This window comes from Buteo buteo, chromosome 2 (genome assembly GCF_964188355.1).
Source record: "Buteo buteo chromosome 2, bButBut1.hap1.1, whole genome shotgun sequence".
NCBI classification, from domain to species: domain Eukaryota; kingdom Metazoa; phylum Chordata; class Aves; order Accipitriformes; family Accipitridae; genus Buteo; species Buteo buteo.
The window spans coordinates 53,871,933-53,886,939 of NC_134172.1; the positions used below are offsets into that span (position 1 = coordinate 53,871,933).

The 15,007-nt window shown below is 39.7% G+C and overlaps 1 protein-coding gene across 1 annotated transcript in view; it reads left to right on the forward strand.

The window, feature by feature from the left end:
- CNTNAP2 (contactin associated protein 2) overlaps positions 1 to 15,007 on the forward strand; it is a 1,269,587-nt gene that overhangs the window by 863,322 nt on the left and 391,258 nt on the right. The window lies entirely within an intron of this gene.

A 15,007-nucleotide genomic window follows, 5' to 3' on the forward strand; every position in this document is an offset into this window, starting at 1 on the left:
AGTAGTTAATCCATTTCATAAGCTTTTTGAATCACAGCTATTAATTAGCCTTAACAGGCCTTTGTATCCTCAGTGGTGCATCATTAAAAAAAAAAAAAAAGTAGATATATATGGCTATTTACCAAAACTATTATATATCGACATATTTGTAGTTCAGTAATGTCTGTGGTTCATGGGGTACTCTAGAAGGCAGCTTTTTAGAAATGTCATATTTTTATTTCTGTCCAGGTATTGCTGACTTTCACACACTTACCACCACGGGTAGGGAATAGAAATTAATTACAAGAGAAATGAAACATTTGAGTTTTCTTTTTTGAATGTTTTGTCTTTTTAGCTGGTGTTAGAAGGATATATCTTGTTTAACTACTGAGATCATATATATAACTGCATTAACTTATTTTGGTTTTGTTCCATGGTTTTTTCCTGCTTTTAACACTAGTTTTGCATGGGTAATTTCCCATCTGGGCATTCTCACAGAAGATTTCCTGTCTTAGTCATCTGCGTTGCCGTGCTGAGGCAGAAAAATATGATAATGAAGAAAGAAAAGGCGGCCATTTTCTGCACCGGGAGTATATTATTTCTTTGGTCTGTTCACGCATGACAATTGTCTCAGCACTTTTTCCTGATATGAAATACTGGGTAGCTGATACAACAGACATATCCCCTGACTTTCCCCAAATGTCTGCATAACAAGTTTGTAGTTTCAGTCTGTTTGCATTGGAAATCTGGCATAGGTCTGTGTCCTCAGACTTCAGCATCAGCAACATGAATGTGAAGGCGCTATCTTAAGTTGAAACAGTAACTCTGCCTCTTTAAAGATCACAGTCGCTGAAGATCACGTAGCTCTTCCTGGAGGCAGAAACCTGTACATGTCTGGACCTGTGGGGTGGGTTTTATCCAACTTGGATGGGAGAGGCTGGGGGGAGTGCAGGGGGGAAGCTGACTTGAAGAGGGATGCATAGCACGTGCAACAGACCCCAGGTCAAGTTCTCATAGGTAGACAGTCTTTTGGAAAACAGGAGAATACCATTGTTTCATATTGCCATTAATGTCTGCATTTGTATAACAAATGCATACCTAAAAAGGAGCCTGGTCTAAGCTCTGGGAGTGCCATCAGTCCTTCTTGGACTGGAAGGACAGGCCGGCCAATCTGTTCTGAGACAGAGGTGTAAAGGCAATCTTTCAGGTAAGTGGATCCTGACCCATTTAGGGCTTTTTAAATCATAACTAGCACCTTGAACTGTATCAGTAACTGATCAGGCAGGCACTGCAGGGAACAATGCCAAGAACTGCCGTTATATTATAGCGATTTCTGCTATTCAGAAGAAGAACCACTGTGTTCAGCACCGGCTATAGCTTTGGGTACTCTTCAAGGGTAACTTTGTAAATTAAAAATATACTACTGCACTGGTGTCAGGCACAAAAAAGTACACCTATCCAGTACTACAGTATTGCTTATTCATGTTAAATATAAAGATACAGCAGAAGGTCCTAGTAGCTTGTCCAACTAGAGAAAAAACAGACAAGAAAAGTAAAAGTAGCCATTTCATTTTACTAACATTTCTCATCTACAAAACAATTTCCAGAGTACTTAAATGTGACCTTTTCCTAATCAGTGCAAGGAGATTGTGAACACTAGGATAGATGATTTAGTGCTCATTCCCTTCATTTGGATATGATGCATGCTGTGGAAAAATGCAGTTTTCTGTTTTAACTGAATCGCTCTTATCAGCAACTCTTTGCTACAAGAAAAAGGCATTTTGCACTATTATCCATGTAACTACTTTTTAAAAATAAGAAGCTAACAGAACTATTTCTTCATTAAAGTGCAAATGACTGCAAGAAATATGTTAAAATTGCTGGGATGTAATTTGAATCTGCTTCTAAAATTGGAAGGCCACTCTGACAATCATTCTTGGGTAGCTTAGTAGAGTACATCACCTATATACATACTGTCTAGTACCTATTGTAGTAGTAGCAACATTGCAGCTGTTACAGGTTTCATCTTCTTTTAATTAGTGGTCTTCTTAAGCACTGAAGACTGTGGAGGGTAAAGAGCTCCATTTTTAGGAGAAAATTTACAACACCGTAAATCTTTTTATGAATCAATATAGAGTATCATCAGTAATATACATACTAGAGAAGAGACAGAATGAGGTTACTTGAGGGCTTTACTTTGCTTCATCAGTAACTCATTTCTGTAGAACTCTAGCAATGATACATATTTTGTCATATAACAAAAGGCACTATAGCATGCTAGAATAAGAGCAGAATCCTCAAATAATTTTAATATTGAAATTGTGCAAGTTTATGATATTACTAGCACTATATTTGAAAAAGAACTTAAACTAGCTGAATTACAATTAACTTTTTTTGTGAACATGAAACTAAGTAACCTACAGATCTAGCTATACTGAATAGTATGTGGAATATACTAAATGAAAAAAAAAACTTCTTCATATGGCAGGATAGTGATATTTTATTTTAAGAAACATCCTTAACTGTATTTCCCTCTCTAGCCTGAGAGTCAAATCTAAATATTCCTATTAACCCACTATGTTAAACAAACATCTCTATATTCAATTACTACTCAATATGCTAATAGACATTTTAAATATCCCTTGTTTCATTCAGGTGGAACTAGCAAGTAAGAACACCCTAGTGACTAAAAAGGTAATGCAAAATGTAACTTGCTAGTTTGGTTCCTAGAGAAAACAAGTCCACAAGATTAGGGTTATTAGCAAAGCTAGTATTCATCTTCCTAAAACAAGGTGGTTTAACAGTTATGTACTGCTTTCACACTTACTGTTGTGTAGTTTTACTGGTGCAAAATGTTGGAAAGTAAGCTGCATTCTCACTTGACTATAAACCTTCAGGGGCAAGGGCAATATCCTGAAAAGCCACTGAAATTGTATATTTAGAAATTGCACCTTTAGCCCTTGAAGGTACTATACCACAAATATTGAATCACAAATTTAATTACTTCATCATTATGTCAGCATTTCACCTACAGATTCTATAGTCAGAAAGTGTTAGGGTTCCCAAATGTGTCAAAAAAGTATTAAAAAAAAAAAAACCCAAAAAGAAAATTATGGCGCAGTAGACAGCTGTCTGGGCATAATCAGTATCCATCTGTAGTGTGTCTTAATTTAGTAAACTGGTGAATGTCATGAATAGTCCTGCCCTTCACAGATGTTGCTGTGGTAACTAAATTTGTTCTGGTTTCTAAGATGTCCTGGCAATTCAATAGTGCAAAGTGATAGAAATACATACATGTGGGTGCTCCACACAGCAATTCATGATCTCTACAAACTACTTTGTATTGTCAAAGAAATCCCAGAGTTCCCCAATCTCTTGTCCTTTTCTTCTCCAAATAAACCTTGTACTCACAGTGCTGTGTTTTGACAGTGAAGAGGAACCAAACACTTAAATTTTATGTCCTTATAGTGGAATTAAAATGTTTGAGATATCACATTTACGTATCTATTCCTGCTGCAGTAATGTAGCTTTTCAAAATCTAGGGCATTGCAATAGATATTCAATAGTTTTCCAAGTACTTATCAATAGGAACTATGCAAATTTTAGGAAGCTTTTTTTTTTTTTACAAAAAACAGTATTGAAAATGTTTAGAGTTGGAAAGTTGGAACTTTTCAAATTAATGCACTTAAGGAAAAATATTCCTTGAAGCTGTGATGTGGCATACTGTTTAACCATGAGACTGCTTTTCAGTTTAGCCTGAATTGTGATCATAGGCCAGCAGGGAACTCTTCCAAAGCTCTGTCGTCTTAAGGCTGAGATCTTACCCTCTTTCAGAGTCAGGTCCACAATGCAAATTTAGACTCTGCATTCAGGCAGGTTTTTCCAAAGATGGAGGGTTCCTATCTCAGTATGCAGTTTAAGACCTTTCTTATTTTCTCTTTAATAGTCATTTGAACAGTAGCTGTAGTGAAAAGAACCGCTCTTTTAAGGCATTTGTTGGAAGATGTAAACTTTGAGTATATTACAGCTTCACCCCATGCTCTGCATCATATTTTGTATTTCTGAATCTCTAGGCTTGATTCAGTTGCCTCTGGCAGTTTTTGTTTCAGTCCCATTGAGAAAGACAAAAGAAATAAGTTAATATTACTCCCTATTTTTTTCTGTTTCTTTCTTTTTCCCCCCTCAGCCCATGGAGGATGGGGGAAAAGGTGTCAGATCAGTAAATTTACCCTGATCTTACATTATGCATTTGTCCTGCAAGAATTTTCAGGGCGGATGGTGAGGCATAATCAGAGGAACAATGCACAGGGACCATAAGTGCTTTGTCATTTATCCTAAAGGCTGTATGGGACGTCAGTGGGAGAGGCAGACCAGTACTTCTGTAGTTCCTTGAGGCTTTATGCTGAGGATAGGGAAATCATAGTCTTTCTGCTGTTTCTTCTGCTTCATCCTTTAGACCACTGGTGCAAAGCAGAACTGAAAGGTTTCATAATCTATATTACCAGAAGATATGTCAGTTAATTCTTTTTATTGGTCCTGAAGTCATTATGCCTCTGTTATGTGGCTTTTATCTCCTTTCAGGATCCAAATAGCTGCAAGCATAATGGCTCCATTTGAGTGGTACTTACCCTATCCCCTTTCTAGTACAGTTCTTTTGCCTAAAGCTGCACATCTTCAAACACTTTGAGAAATCATTATGTGTATTCATAGCCTGCCTCATTAAGGTCAAATGTATGGGGTGGCTTCTCTACCCACTCTCCCCCTTCCTCTCTTCTCTCTCTCTTCGCTTTTTTAACAGAAGTGGTACATGTAATAATTACTGCAATGACTTTGTGAGTAGACATTAAACAACCATAACTGTCGTATCCTGTGATTTTTCCATCTTCTTTTTGTAAATAGTGGGTCACTGGAGCGCTTTTTACTATGACATATGTAGAAACATATGGCATGAATATAAATGTGCCATCCATCACTACATACTGATGAAAAGTGCCCCAGCAGCGGTAAATGTTTAAGTCTATTGCACATATCTGTATAATTAGTTTTTCAGATGAGACACTTTGCCTGAGAACTGATTTACTGAACTTCCAAGGTACCAAAACTTTTATTCATACAGATACATATAAATGCATGTGAAATACAAAATTTTGAGCAATTTAGTTCAGTAAATAAAAATAAAGATTTTTTTTCTGTGTAGATTCTCCAGTTTGATAGAGGAAGGAATAGTATTTTTTAGTTGTTAACTCAAATAGAATAAATTGGCACACATTTAAAGGCAACAAACAAAATTATGTCATTGGGCAATGGTAAGTTGATGCATGACAGTAAAAGTATAGAGACCTTACCCAGTGTAATCTCATTGCAGAAAGCTTCCAATACAAGTATTTGAAGTCTTTTACCTAAAATACAGGAAGGAAAAATGGCTTCAGTGTTTTAAATATGACATATGAAGTGAAGTTTTGGGTTTTAACAGCATCTCTTATACACTTTTCCTTTAGTTGTAGAGCTTTGTTATGGAGGCTTTTTAATAAGTCTGTCAGACATTTTTTCAAATTAAAATGACATTTGAGAGGTAAAAAGAGGAACAAATAGTTAACATGGATTGAGGCTATTGTTTTAGACTATCCCAGCTTACTTCCTTGAGGATGAAACAAGACCAGAAACAACCACAGAAAAAGAAGAAAAGGGGGGGGACGGGACGGGGTGTGTGCAAGGACAAAAGCATCAAGCCATTTAAGACACTGGTTTTGGCCAGTTGACTTACCAAGGTAGACTCTCTGTATAAAGAAGGGAGAAAAGATACTGAGGAAGAAGGAAAATATTAGTCATTGAACCATGTGGCGATCATGTCTGGAGCAGCATCTCTGATGGCAGACTTTCTTCCTAGGTTGAGTTCATCCTTCTAGCGTCAGAGTAAAATAACACACATGGAGACAGAACAGGTTATGTTTATGTCTTTGCCTGCCATGTAGGCTGAAATATCCTGCATCTCAGTTTTAGTTCATTGATTATTTTTTTCATCTGTTCTTACTTACAAGGCATGCCCTTGTATTCTGGGTTTGATTGGTACATCATTTTGTTTTGCATTCAGCATTTTTATTATTTTTGATTTATGTCAAATTTGGCTTTCTTGTGAAAACGCTTGTTGTGGTACTTAACTGTATCTCAACAAATTTGGCTAGTGCCTTTCCTCCCCATGCTCTGGAGCACAGTACCAACTGTTGGTAAGAAAGTCATGGTTGTTTTTCCAGCTGGATGTAAACTTTCCACTCAGCCTCAATCAGTTCACAGATTGTAATTGCCAGCCTTTATCTGGACTCATCATGATTAGATGCAGCTTGCATCCTTCTGAAATAAATCAAGATAATTTTCTGTTTGTTTGTTTGTTTTTGCCTCAGGTTAACACTGAAAAATTATGTTGTTAGGCACTCCTGTGCCTTGGCAGTTACTTGGGTTTGGTTAAAGCCACTGTCTAGATCGCAAGGGATGAGTGAGTGTAGGCTGTTGCTGTATTCTGTGACAGCATGTTGAGTTTGCCATATTGGCAGCCTTTTAAGGATGGAAGAGCAAAGGACTACAGGCTACTCAACCCTACTGGTAAAATCACACTTGAGTGCCATGTGATTGTGAGATCAATTTTTATTACTTTAATGTTCAGAACTTAAAAGTACACCATCATAGAAACAGTCTCCACATGGAGATGAAGGTTTTAATAATCTCAGGGCTTATAATAATACACAAAAGGTAGAATTTGTTGGGAAAACAGGTTGTGAATCAACATCTGATGACTTCACTAAACAAAAATGTGTCCTAACAAAAATGTGGTTTCATAACTTTAGGGTTTGCAGTAAACCATGTTAGAATATCTCTAGAAGTTTTCTCCAGTCACCCTTGCATGTGTAGAAAATGAAAAGCTAGCCCAGTGTGCAACTGCAGAGAAAATATCTAAACAATAAAATAAAAAATACCTTGTGAAGTCTGCCCCCAGGAGAAGGTTCTTGATTTGCTCTGTTTCAGTGGAGGAAAAACTTTATTATTGACATTTAAGGTAGCCTATCAATTCACCAAGTAATAGAAACATTTCCTCTTATCTGACTACTTTCTTTTGTTTCTTCCTCTTATTTCCTCCTGTCCCACCTCAAGCTCTGGAGTGTTATATAAGAGAATATAGGAATGAAAGTCTATGTCATGTTGTCCTCTTAATGTATTTCAAGTGCTTATAGTTGGAGCACGAGCACCACAGAATCCATACATGAGGCAACTAAATGTGCACTGACCTCAAAGAATGAGAACAAATTGGCATTTGAGAGTGTCATAGCAGAAGTAGTTGAAAAGAAAGCAGAATCTTTGTTTTGTCAAATTATTTAGCCTAGGAGGAGGAGAAAAATCCTGACCTCATCTGCAATCAGAAAATATTCTTCATTTGTTGGAAACTGAGCTCTGAACAGAAATTAGAAAACAACAAATTTTTTTAGAACTCTTTGTGCATTGCAGGATGCTGCAAGCCTGTATTTCAAGAAATAAGTCCATAATCGGAGGAGAAGAAAAAAAGGAAGGCTGGAAATAGGATGATGAGGGGTACCATCTACCTTAAACTGTTACTGTTAATGTTAGAAGCAAACATTTAGTTCTGGATTCACTCCCACACACATGTACGCTACTGGAGATGTGAGGAACTCGTCACAAGCTGCTTCAGGCCAGTGATATGCTTCAGTTATCCCTAGAAAATTTCTCCTGTAGAGAACATCATTGAAAGCCCAAACAAAACTTGTGTTTTGTGTAAAACTTTTATTTCTGCATTTGGTCACTTCAGGCAGGTTAAGGCTAGACAGTTAATTTACCCCTGAAATGATGTGAGAACTTGTTGGGGTTTTTTAAATTTTATTTTATTTTGATGGTAATATTTTCTGCAGGGTTTTTCCGTTGTTTGGGTGGGTACAGATGTTGTGTGTGTGTGTGTGTTCCTGCCTACCCCCTACATCACTGGGAAAGCTTCTTTATGCTTCTGTGGGCTTTGAGGAGCAAGCCCAGTGATCCAGCTGTACTGCTTCAAAGCCTGGAAGGTGCAAGTCACTAGGTTCAGGTGGGGATTTCTGGTATACAGAAATACTTTTTCATATGTGCTTCCCCCTTAAGGTGCTCTTGTTCTTAAACAACACTTCAAAGAATGCTTTCTCAGCAAGTCATATTCAGAGTTGGTTGTTTATAACTGCTAGTACTGTCTTGTCTTTTTGACAGACAGTGGGGCTAGGAAGAAAACCACTCACCTGTTCTAAATATTTTTTCTGTTGGAACTAAAAGATCACAGAGCAGATTAGTTTAAAGGAAACATTTAAAATCCTGTTCAGATGGCAAATGGTGTATTAAGTTCACTTATTACTGAGATGATAGGTAATCAAGTGATGAAAAGATTACAGACAATTTTTAAAAGAGAGAAGAGAGATTAATTTCATTCTAGAATTTCCAACCAGTATTCAGGGTGCAGTGCTGCACACTCATGTGTAATTCTCTAAATTAATTTACCTAGAAGGGCAGGTTAGCTCTGGTGTCACTATTCCTGTTAAAAAAAAATCAGGCTTTCTTGCTTCTTCCTGTATGCTCTGGCAGGTGTTTTTTAAAAACAAATTATTTGGGCAATGAGTAAGCTGCAGTAGACATCCATTTTGATCTGTACATATGCATACACAGAGAGGGAAAGTACTGCTGGTGCAGTTTCCCTACACATGCAGGAGGTGTACAGAATGACTCTCCCATGACTCCCTCTCCAGACTTACTAACAAGTTAGTGCAGATTATGTAAGAGTGTGAATTTATAGTGTTATGGAGAGTTTGTGTGAAGGCTGGTTTTGAACACTTCTAGTAAATCCCAAGATTACATACATGTTTGCATTTTATCAGTTAGAATTAGTCTTAGTGCTTTTCTACAGAAGAAAACAAATGTGCAATAACTATGATGTGAATTTAAAATAGAAATGGACTTAAATCTGTGATCATCTGGGAATTGGCCATTTTTTTATCTCCAAGGCCACAGAAAGCAGCACTTCCTCTGAAAATATGGCAGTCAATTGGAAGATGCTATGAAGAGACAGCTTAGATTCATGAAAATCAAGGAGGAATTTTCCTGGGAGAACCAGAGTTGGTTGCAACCTAGTGAGATTCTCTCTTGCTCCATAGCATCAGAAACTGAAGAATGGTTGAAATAAATTTGTTACAACTTAAAAGCAAACCAATAATAGCATTCCACATGGTTTAGTAACTAGAGTCCAGCCAACAGGAGCAAAAGATAAGGAGTCTGTGAGACCTTGTGCAGTGAGTGGGGAACTACAGCTGGAGAACTTCCACAGAGCAAAATTTCACATTTGGAATGGAAACCTGTAAATTATGCAAGCCAGGTCTCTTGTTTAGTGACTCTCAGCTGCTAAGTGTAAGGATCTCCCTCCACTCACGTACTGTAAGCCAAGTCTGCCTCATTTCAGACAAATGTTACATGTAAGATACAATGCAGCTTGGCATTTCAATGTCATGTTAGGGGTCTGTGTCTGCTTTTATTGTGTTTTGAGTTCATGTTTATGATCCAAAATTAACACTCTTTCTATGCTTCCTGCTTTAGGGCTTTTTCCATTTGCTAAGCCCAAGTTTTCTTTTTTGAGGGATCCTGAAAATGCTGGCTTTATCTTGTATGTGTCAGGACATGCTTCCCTGAGTGGGAACTATTGAGGTAATGATCTTCCATTATCCTAGATGAGATTTATGAGACTGTCTCTGCACACACTGAAGCATTCAATAGTAAGCAGTTTAAGAAAATCAGTAAGAATAAATTATTCCCTTCCAAAAATTATTACTGTGGGTTTTGCCAAAGCAGTATCCTAAACCTCGAGATATTTCTCCGAAGAGACTAGCTTTTTTTCTCCACTTTGGGATGCACTTGTGCATCATAAATAGAAATCACTGTAGATTTTCTTTCAGACCAGCATTGTCTGACTGCAATGGAATAAACCTGTCAGTAGTCATAAAAGAAAATCAAATATGTTTGTCAGTAGTAATAGGACAAAATACTGTCACAAAACAATGGGGAATGGCGATGTTGTAAATTACTGTATCAGAGATCTAGGACCATCACTGCTCAGTTGGACTCCCTTTTTCTTAGCAATAGTCTGTGGAGAGGTATTAGTGCTCTCACAGAGGCATGGGTATTCCACAGAAACTGCTTGGCAGGCAAGTTAGGGGAATTAGAAAGGCAAAGCTGACTTAGATCTCCAAGGCCTGAGCATGCAGAGTTCTCTCCCTTGCACTTAATACTTATGGGTCTAGATCAAATATGTTTCTGTCAGAAGCACTGGCTTCTACCTGAAGATGCTTTATTGCTAATATTGTTCTGGTAATTACCACAGAACTGTGCTGAAATGGTTACTCTTACTTGTGCTGTACAGTGAGCATCTAATGAACAAACATCTGAACCAATTGGATGCTAACCAAAAGCTGTACTGAGACTATTCAGGTGACTGACATCTCTGCTAAGAGAGTAGGTACAAATGAAGTAGGTAGACTCACAAGTATTTCTGGTCAAAAGTTGTTATTAGCAAAAGGCCTTACTCATGAACTTGCTTTGTGCAGTGGCATACAATCACTGCTTCCTTGTCTGTTTCATTGCATAAACTAGATTACTTAGAAATTACAGATCTATGAGAATTAAAAAAAAAAAAAAAAAGACACTACCCTACTTAATTAACGTTAATATTCAGAAGGTCTTCTGACATTCATTTCAACCTTTACCACAGTGTACTGGAGCTCTGAGTGGTTGCCTCACTTCTGCCTGACACTTTTGCCATAATGGTCACAGATTTTTGCTACAACTGTCACGTTAATATCAAAACCATGTTACCTAATGCCCAACTCTATTGCAAACCTACGCTTTCAAATGCTTTGCAGGGCTTTGTGGCATCTCCAGTGGAAGAGAAGTGCTGCAGATGCCAGAGACCAGCAACCACATTTTTCATTAAATCAAGGATAGTAGGATCAAATTAAAGTAGCTGCTGTTTCAGCCTTCTTGCTAGGCAGAAGTTACTAATCAATCTTATGGGTTTTAGTATTAGACTTAGAGCCAAACCTAGACAGTTTTTCAAGATTAGGTCTTAATATTTTCAAATCAAATAATATTCCCTGAAGGTGTAGCTAGAACAAAGATATTATCTAATATCCCTTGGAGTTACTTCTTTTCCTCCCCTGTCCTTTTGTTTCCAGTCCATATTGGTTTGGTAAACATCTGCTATTAACTCAGTTGCTAACACTTGGGTTCAAAAGTATTTTGAACTAGCATTTTAATGCCAACATCAATATTAAGTCTCTTCACATTCCACTTTTCAATAATATTTTCTGCTTCATATGGTGTGTAAGTTATTTCATCAGATTGATGAATGGGATTGCATATGGAACAATTGTCAGTATTACCTATGTTCTTTTGACCAAATAAAAAAGTAAACCTAAATCCTGGACCAACTCCATGTATGTCTTGAGGTACTCAGTTCTCTCAGAATGGTCTGTTCTTTTGTGCCTTTAAAAATTTCTGGGTTTTATTTAATTTTTTATTTCTTGTAGGTAGGTTGGGTTTGTGTGTTTTCTTTTTTTAAAAAAAGAAAATAGAAGGATCTTTATTTTTTATTTATTTACAGCACATCCTTATGCCTGAGTCAATATCTGCCAAGTGACTGGAATAAAATGGATTTTTAAGAAAACTAAATGGTTCACTGTTCACTTTTTAAAGCAAACTGGACAGTTCACCTCTGCTCTATGTGTTGCAAAGATTTTTCCATTATTAGGAAATTCTTAGAACTTTTAATTTTTTGACCTTTTCTTTTTGGTAAATTTAGTGTTCACTGAATTTATGTATTAATGATGCATATGCCAGTTGTGCAAAGATCTTTTCATAGGTGGCTTTACTTTTGGGAACCAATTTTTCTTCATGGGCTAAAAAAATGATATAAATGAAAGCTAGTTTTGTATCTAGAAATTTAGATTAGTTTTAATTCTTGAATTAGTGATGAAAGATTATCTTACCATCAGTTTCCTCAAGTATCCAGACTGCATGTTTAGTGAAATTTTACTCTTTAAGTAGATACTCAGTGGATTACATTGTAGCAAAATTTCAGCTCTACAGAAATGTTTGAATTGCAACATCAGCTTCTCCAAAACAGTTTTGTGAGTGCTAGAAATTACAGTTCTTATCAGCACATTTGTTTGTAGTATGTGGTCCTGTGGTGGGTTGACCCTGGCTGGATGCCAGGTGCCCACCAAAGCCGTTCTATCACTCCCTCTCCTCACCTGGACAGTGGAGAGAAAATATAACAAAAGGCTCGTGGGTTGTGATAGGACAGGGAGAGATCACTCAACCAATTACCGTCGTGGGAAAAAACAGACTCAACTTGGGGAAAATAAATTTAATGCCAACCAAACCAGAGTAGGGTAATGAGAAGAAAACCAAATCTTAAAACACCTTCTGCCCCTCCCCTCCCTTCTTCCCAGGCACAGCTTCACTCCCAAATTCCCAACTTACTCCCACCAGCAGCGCAGGGGGACGAGGAATGGGGGTTACAGTCAGTTAATCACACATTGTCTCTGCCGCTCCTTCCTCTTCAGGGGCAGGACTCATCACACTCTTCCCCTGCTCCAGCGTGGGGTCCCTCCCATGGGAGACAGTCCTTCATGAACTTCTCCAATGTAGGTCCTACCCATGAGCTGCAGTTCTTCATGAACTGCTCCAGCGTGGGTCCTCCGTGGGGTCACAAGTCCTGCCAGAAAACCTGCTCCAGCATGGGCTCCTCTCTCCACAGGTCCACAGGTCCTGCCAGGAGCCTGCTCCAGCATGGGCTTCCCATGAGGTCACAGCCTCCTTCGGGCACCCACCTGCTCCAGCATGGAGTCCTCCACGGGCCGCAGGTGGATATCTGCTCCACCATGGACCTCCCTGGGCTGCAGGAGTACAGCCTGCCTCACCATGGTCTTCACCAGGGGCTGCAGGGGAATCTCTGCTCCGGTGCCTGGAGCACCACCAACCCCTCCTTCTTCACTGACCTTGGTGTCTGCAGAGTTCTTTCTCTCACATATTCTCTCTCCTCTCTCCAGCTGCAGTTTCCATTGCACAGGATTCCCCGCCCCCCCCCCCCCCCCCCTTCTTAAATCTGTTATCCCAGAGGTGCTACCACTGTCGCTGATGGGCTCAGCCTTGGCCAGCTGTGGGTCTGTCTTGGAGCTAGGTGACATTGGCTCTGTTGGACATGGGGGCAGCTTCTAGCAGCTTCTCACAGAAGCCACGCCTGTAACTCCCCTGCTACCAAAACTTTGCCATGCAGACCCAATACAGCTCCTTTTCCTGTTTAGGGGGTTTTTGTGTGTGTTCTTTTTAGAATAAAGTAGAATAGTTGAGTTGGCAGGGATCTACAATGGTCATCTAATCCAATTATCTGGCCACATCAGGGCTGACCAAAAGTTAAAGCATGACATTAAAGATGTTGTCCAAATGCCTCTTAAACACTGTCAGGTATGGGGTATGGACCACCTCTCCAGGAAGCCTGTTCCAGGGTTTGACCGCTCTCTTGGTGGGCATATAAAAGTTAAAATCTTCAGTCCTTCTTTGCAGCTATCTTCCAGGCATGTAGGGACTCTTAAAGACAGGCAGTTGCCTTTTAGTGTCAGATGGACACCTGGCCAGCCAACTCCTTACCCGTATCAGCATTACCAGTAACAACCTTCCTCTTCACTAAAGGCCTGCAGGATTCATTTAAAAACTCAGTAACCTTTATTCACGCTCCGGGAGAGTAAAGCATATCCCCACAGACAGCAGTGCTACAAACCACATCACACTGACCCACCAGCATTTTGTCTCTTGTCGCTTTTTCAGCGCCTGGGCTGATTTGGCACTTTCTCAAATTAAAGGTCCAAAATGGAAGCTCAGTTAATGCCAGCTGTGGTTATTTTCTTTCCTAGGAGGCAGACATCCATTTTGAAAGTGACTAGACGGACACCACCAGCTTCATGTTCAGAGCCCACCCAGCCAGCCCGTCCGTTGCTCAGCTGGCCAGTGGAGGGCTGGATCTGCTGGTCGTGACTGCGTGGAGCTGGACTCCAGCAGGCTACTGATGTGTGAAAGCCTCATTAATGCATCTCTCAGGCTCCACCCTTCATGCTTTGATGCCATCAAATGTCTGAAACAGTGAAGCTCATGCTCAGGTCTTTTGAATTTAGATTGCAGTGAACCATCATTCAAGACATGTAGGCTTCCTGCCTTCTCTAAAAGATACATTCATTGTCCACATCATATTCTGGATTTCATGGCATCCACAAACCAGGAAAAGCTGTATCTCATGGTATGTTTCTATGGCCCCCATACTCCATACCAGCTGAAGCTCTGACAGAAGAGAGAGCCCCTCCATCAATAAGCTATATGTGTGAAGAACTGCAGGTAACACAACCTTAGGTGGAGCACCATGAGTTTCCACTCCAGTTTGGAAACATTGGAGCAAACAAATGAGTAAGCAAAAGAGCTCACCATCCTCATCACCTGCAGAGCCTGGGGCAGCAGCCGTAAGAAATGGGATGCAGAGATGTTGCCAGGGGTCCCAGTGCTTTGGAGCACCCACTGGTGGCCCAAAGGTTGCCCCCAAGGTTGATCAGGCCAGGGGCATTTGGCCACTCTTGGAAACCCCTGAGATGGCTCCAGGTTGAGGGAGAACAGGGCTTGGGCATCTATCTCCTGGGAGGCGTGACCAGCCTGTGGGACGAGGAGGCAGGTCTTGCTCACATGCTCAGGGAATAGCCAATTGCCAGCTCTGGGGTCAGGAAGGAATTTTCCTCCGGGGCAGATTGGCCCTGGGCACTGGGGTTTTTTTGCATTTCTCTGCAGCACTGAGCACTGACAGCCACTTGTCAGGGCTCCTCTGGTCCGTTCTGGCTAGGTTACTGCCTGCTGCTCATGCACTGCGAAGACGGTCTCTCGTGCCTTGCAGCTGGGGGGAAGAAGGCTTTTTTTCCTCCAC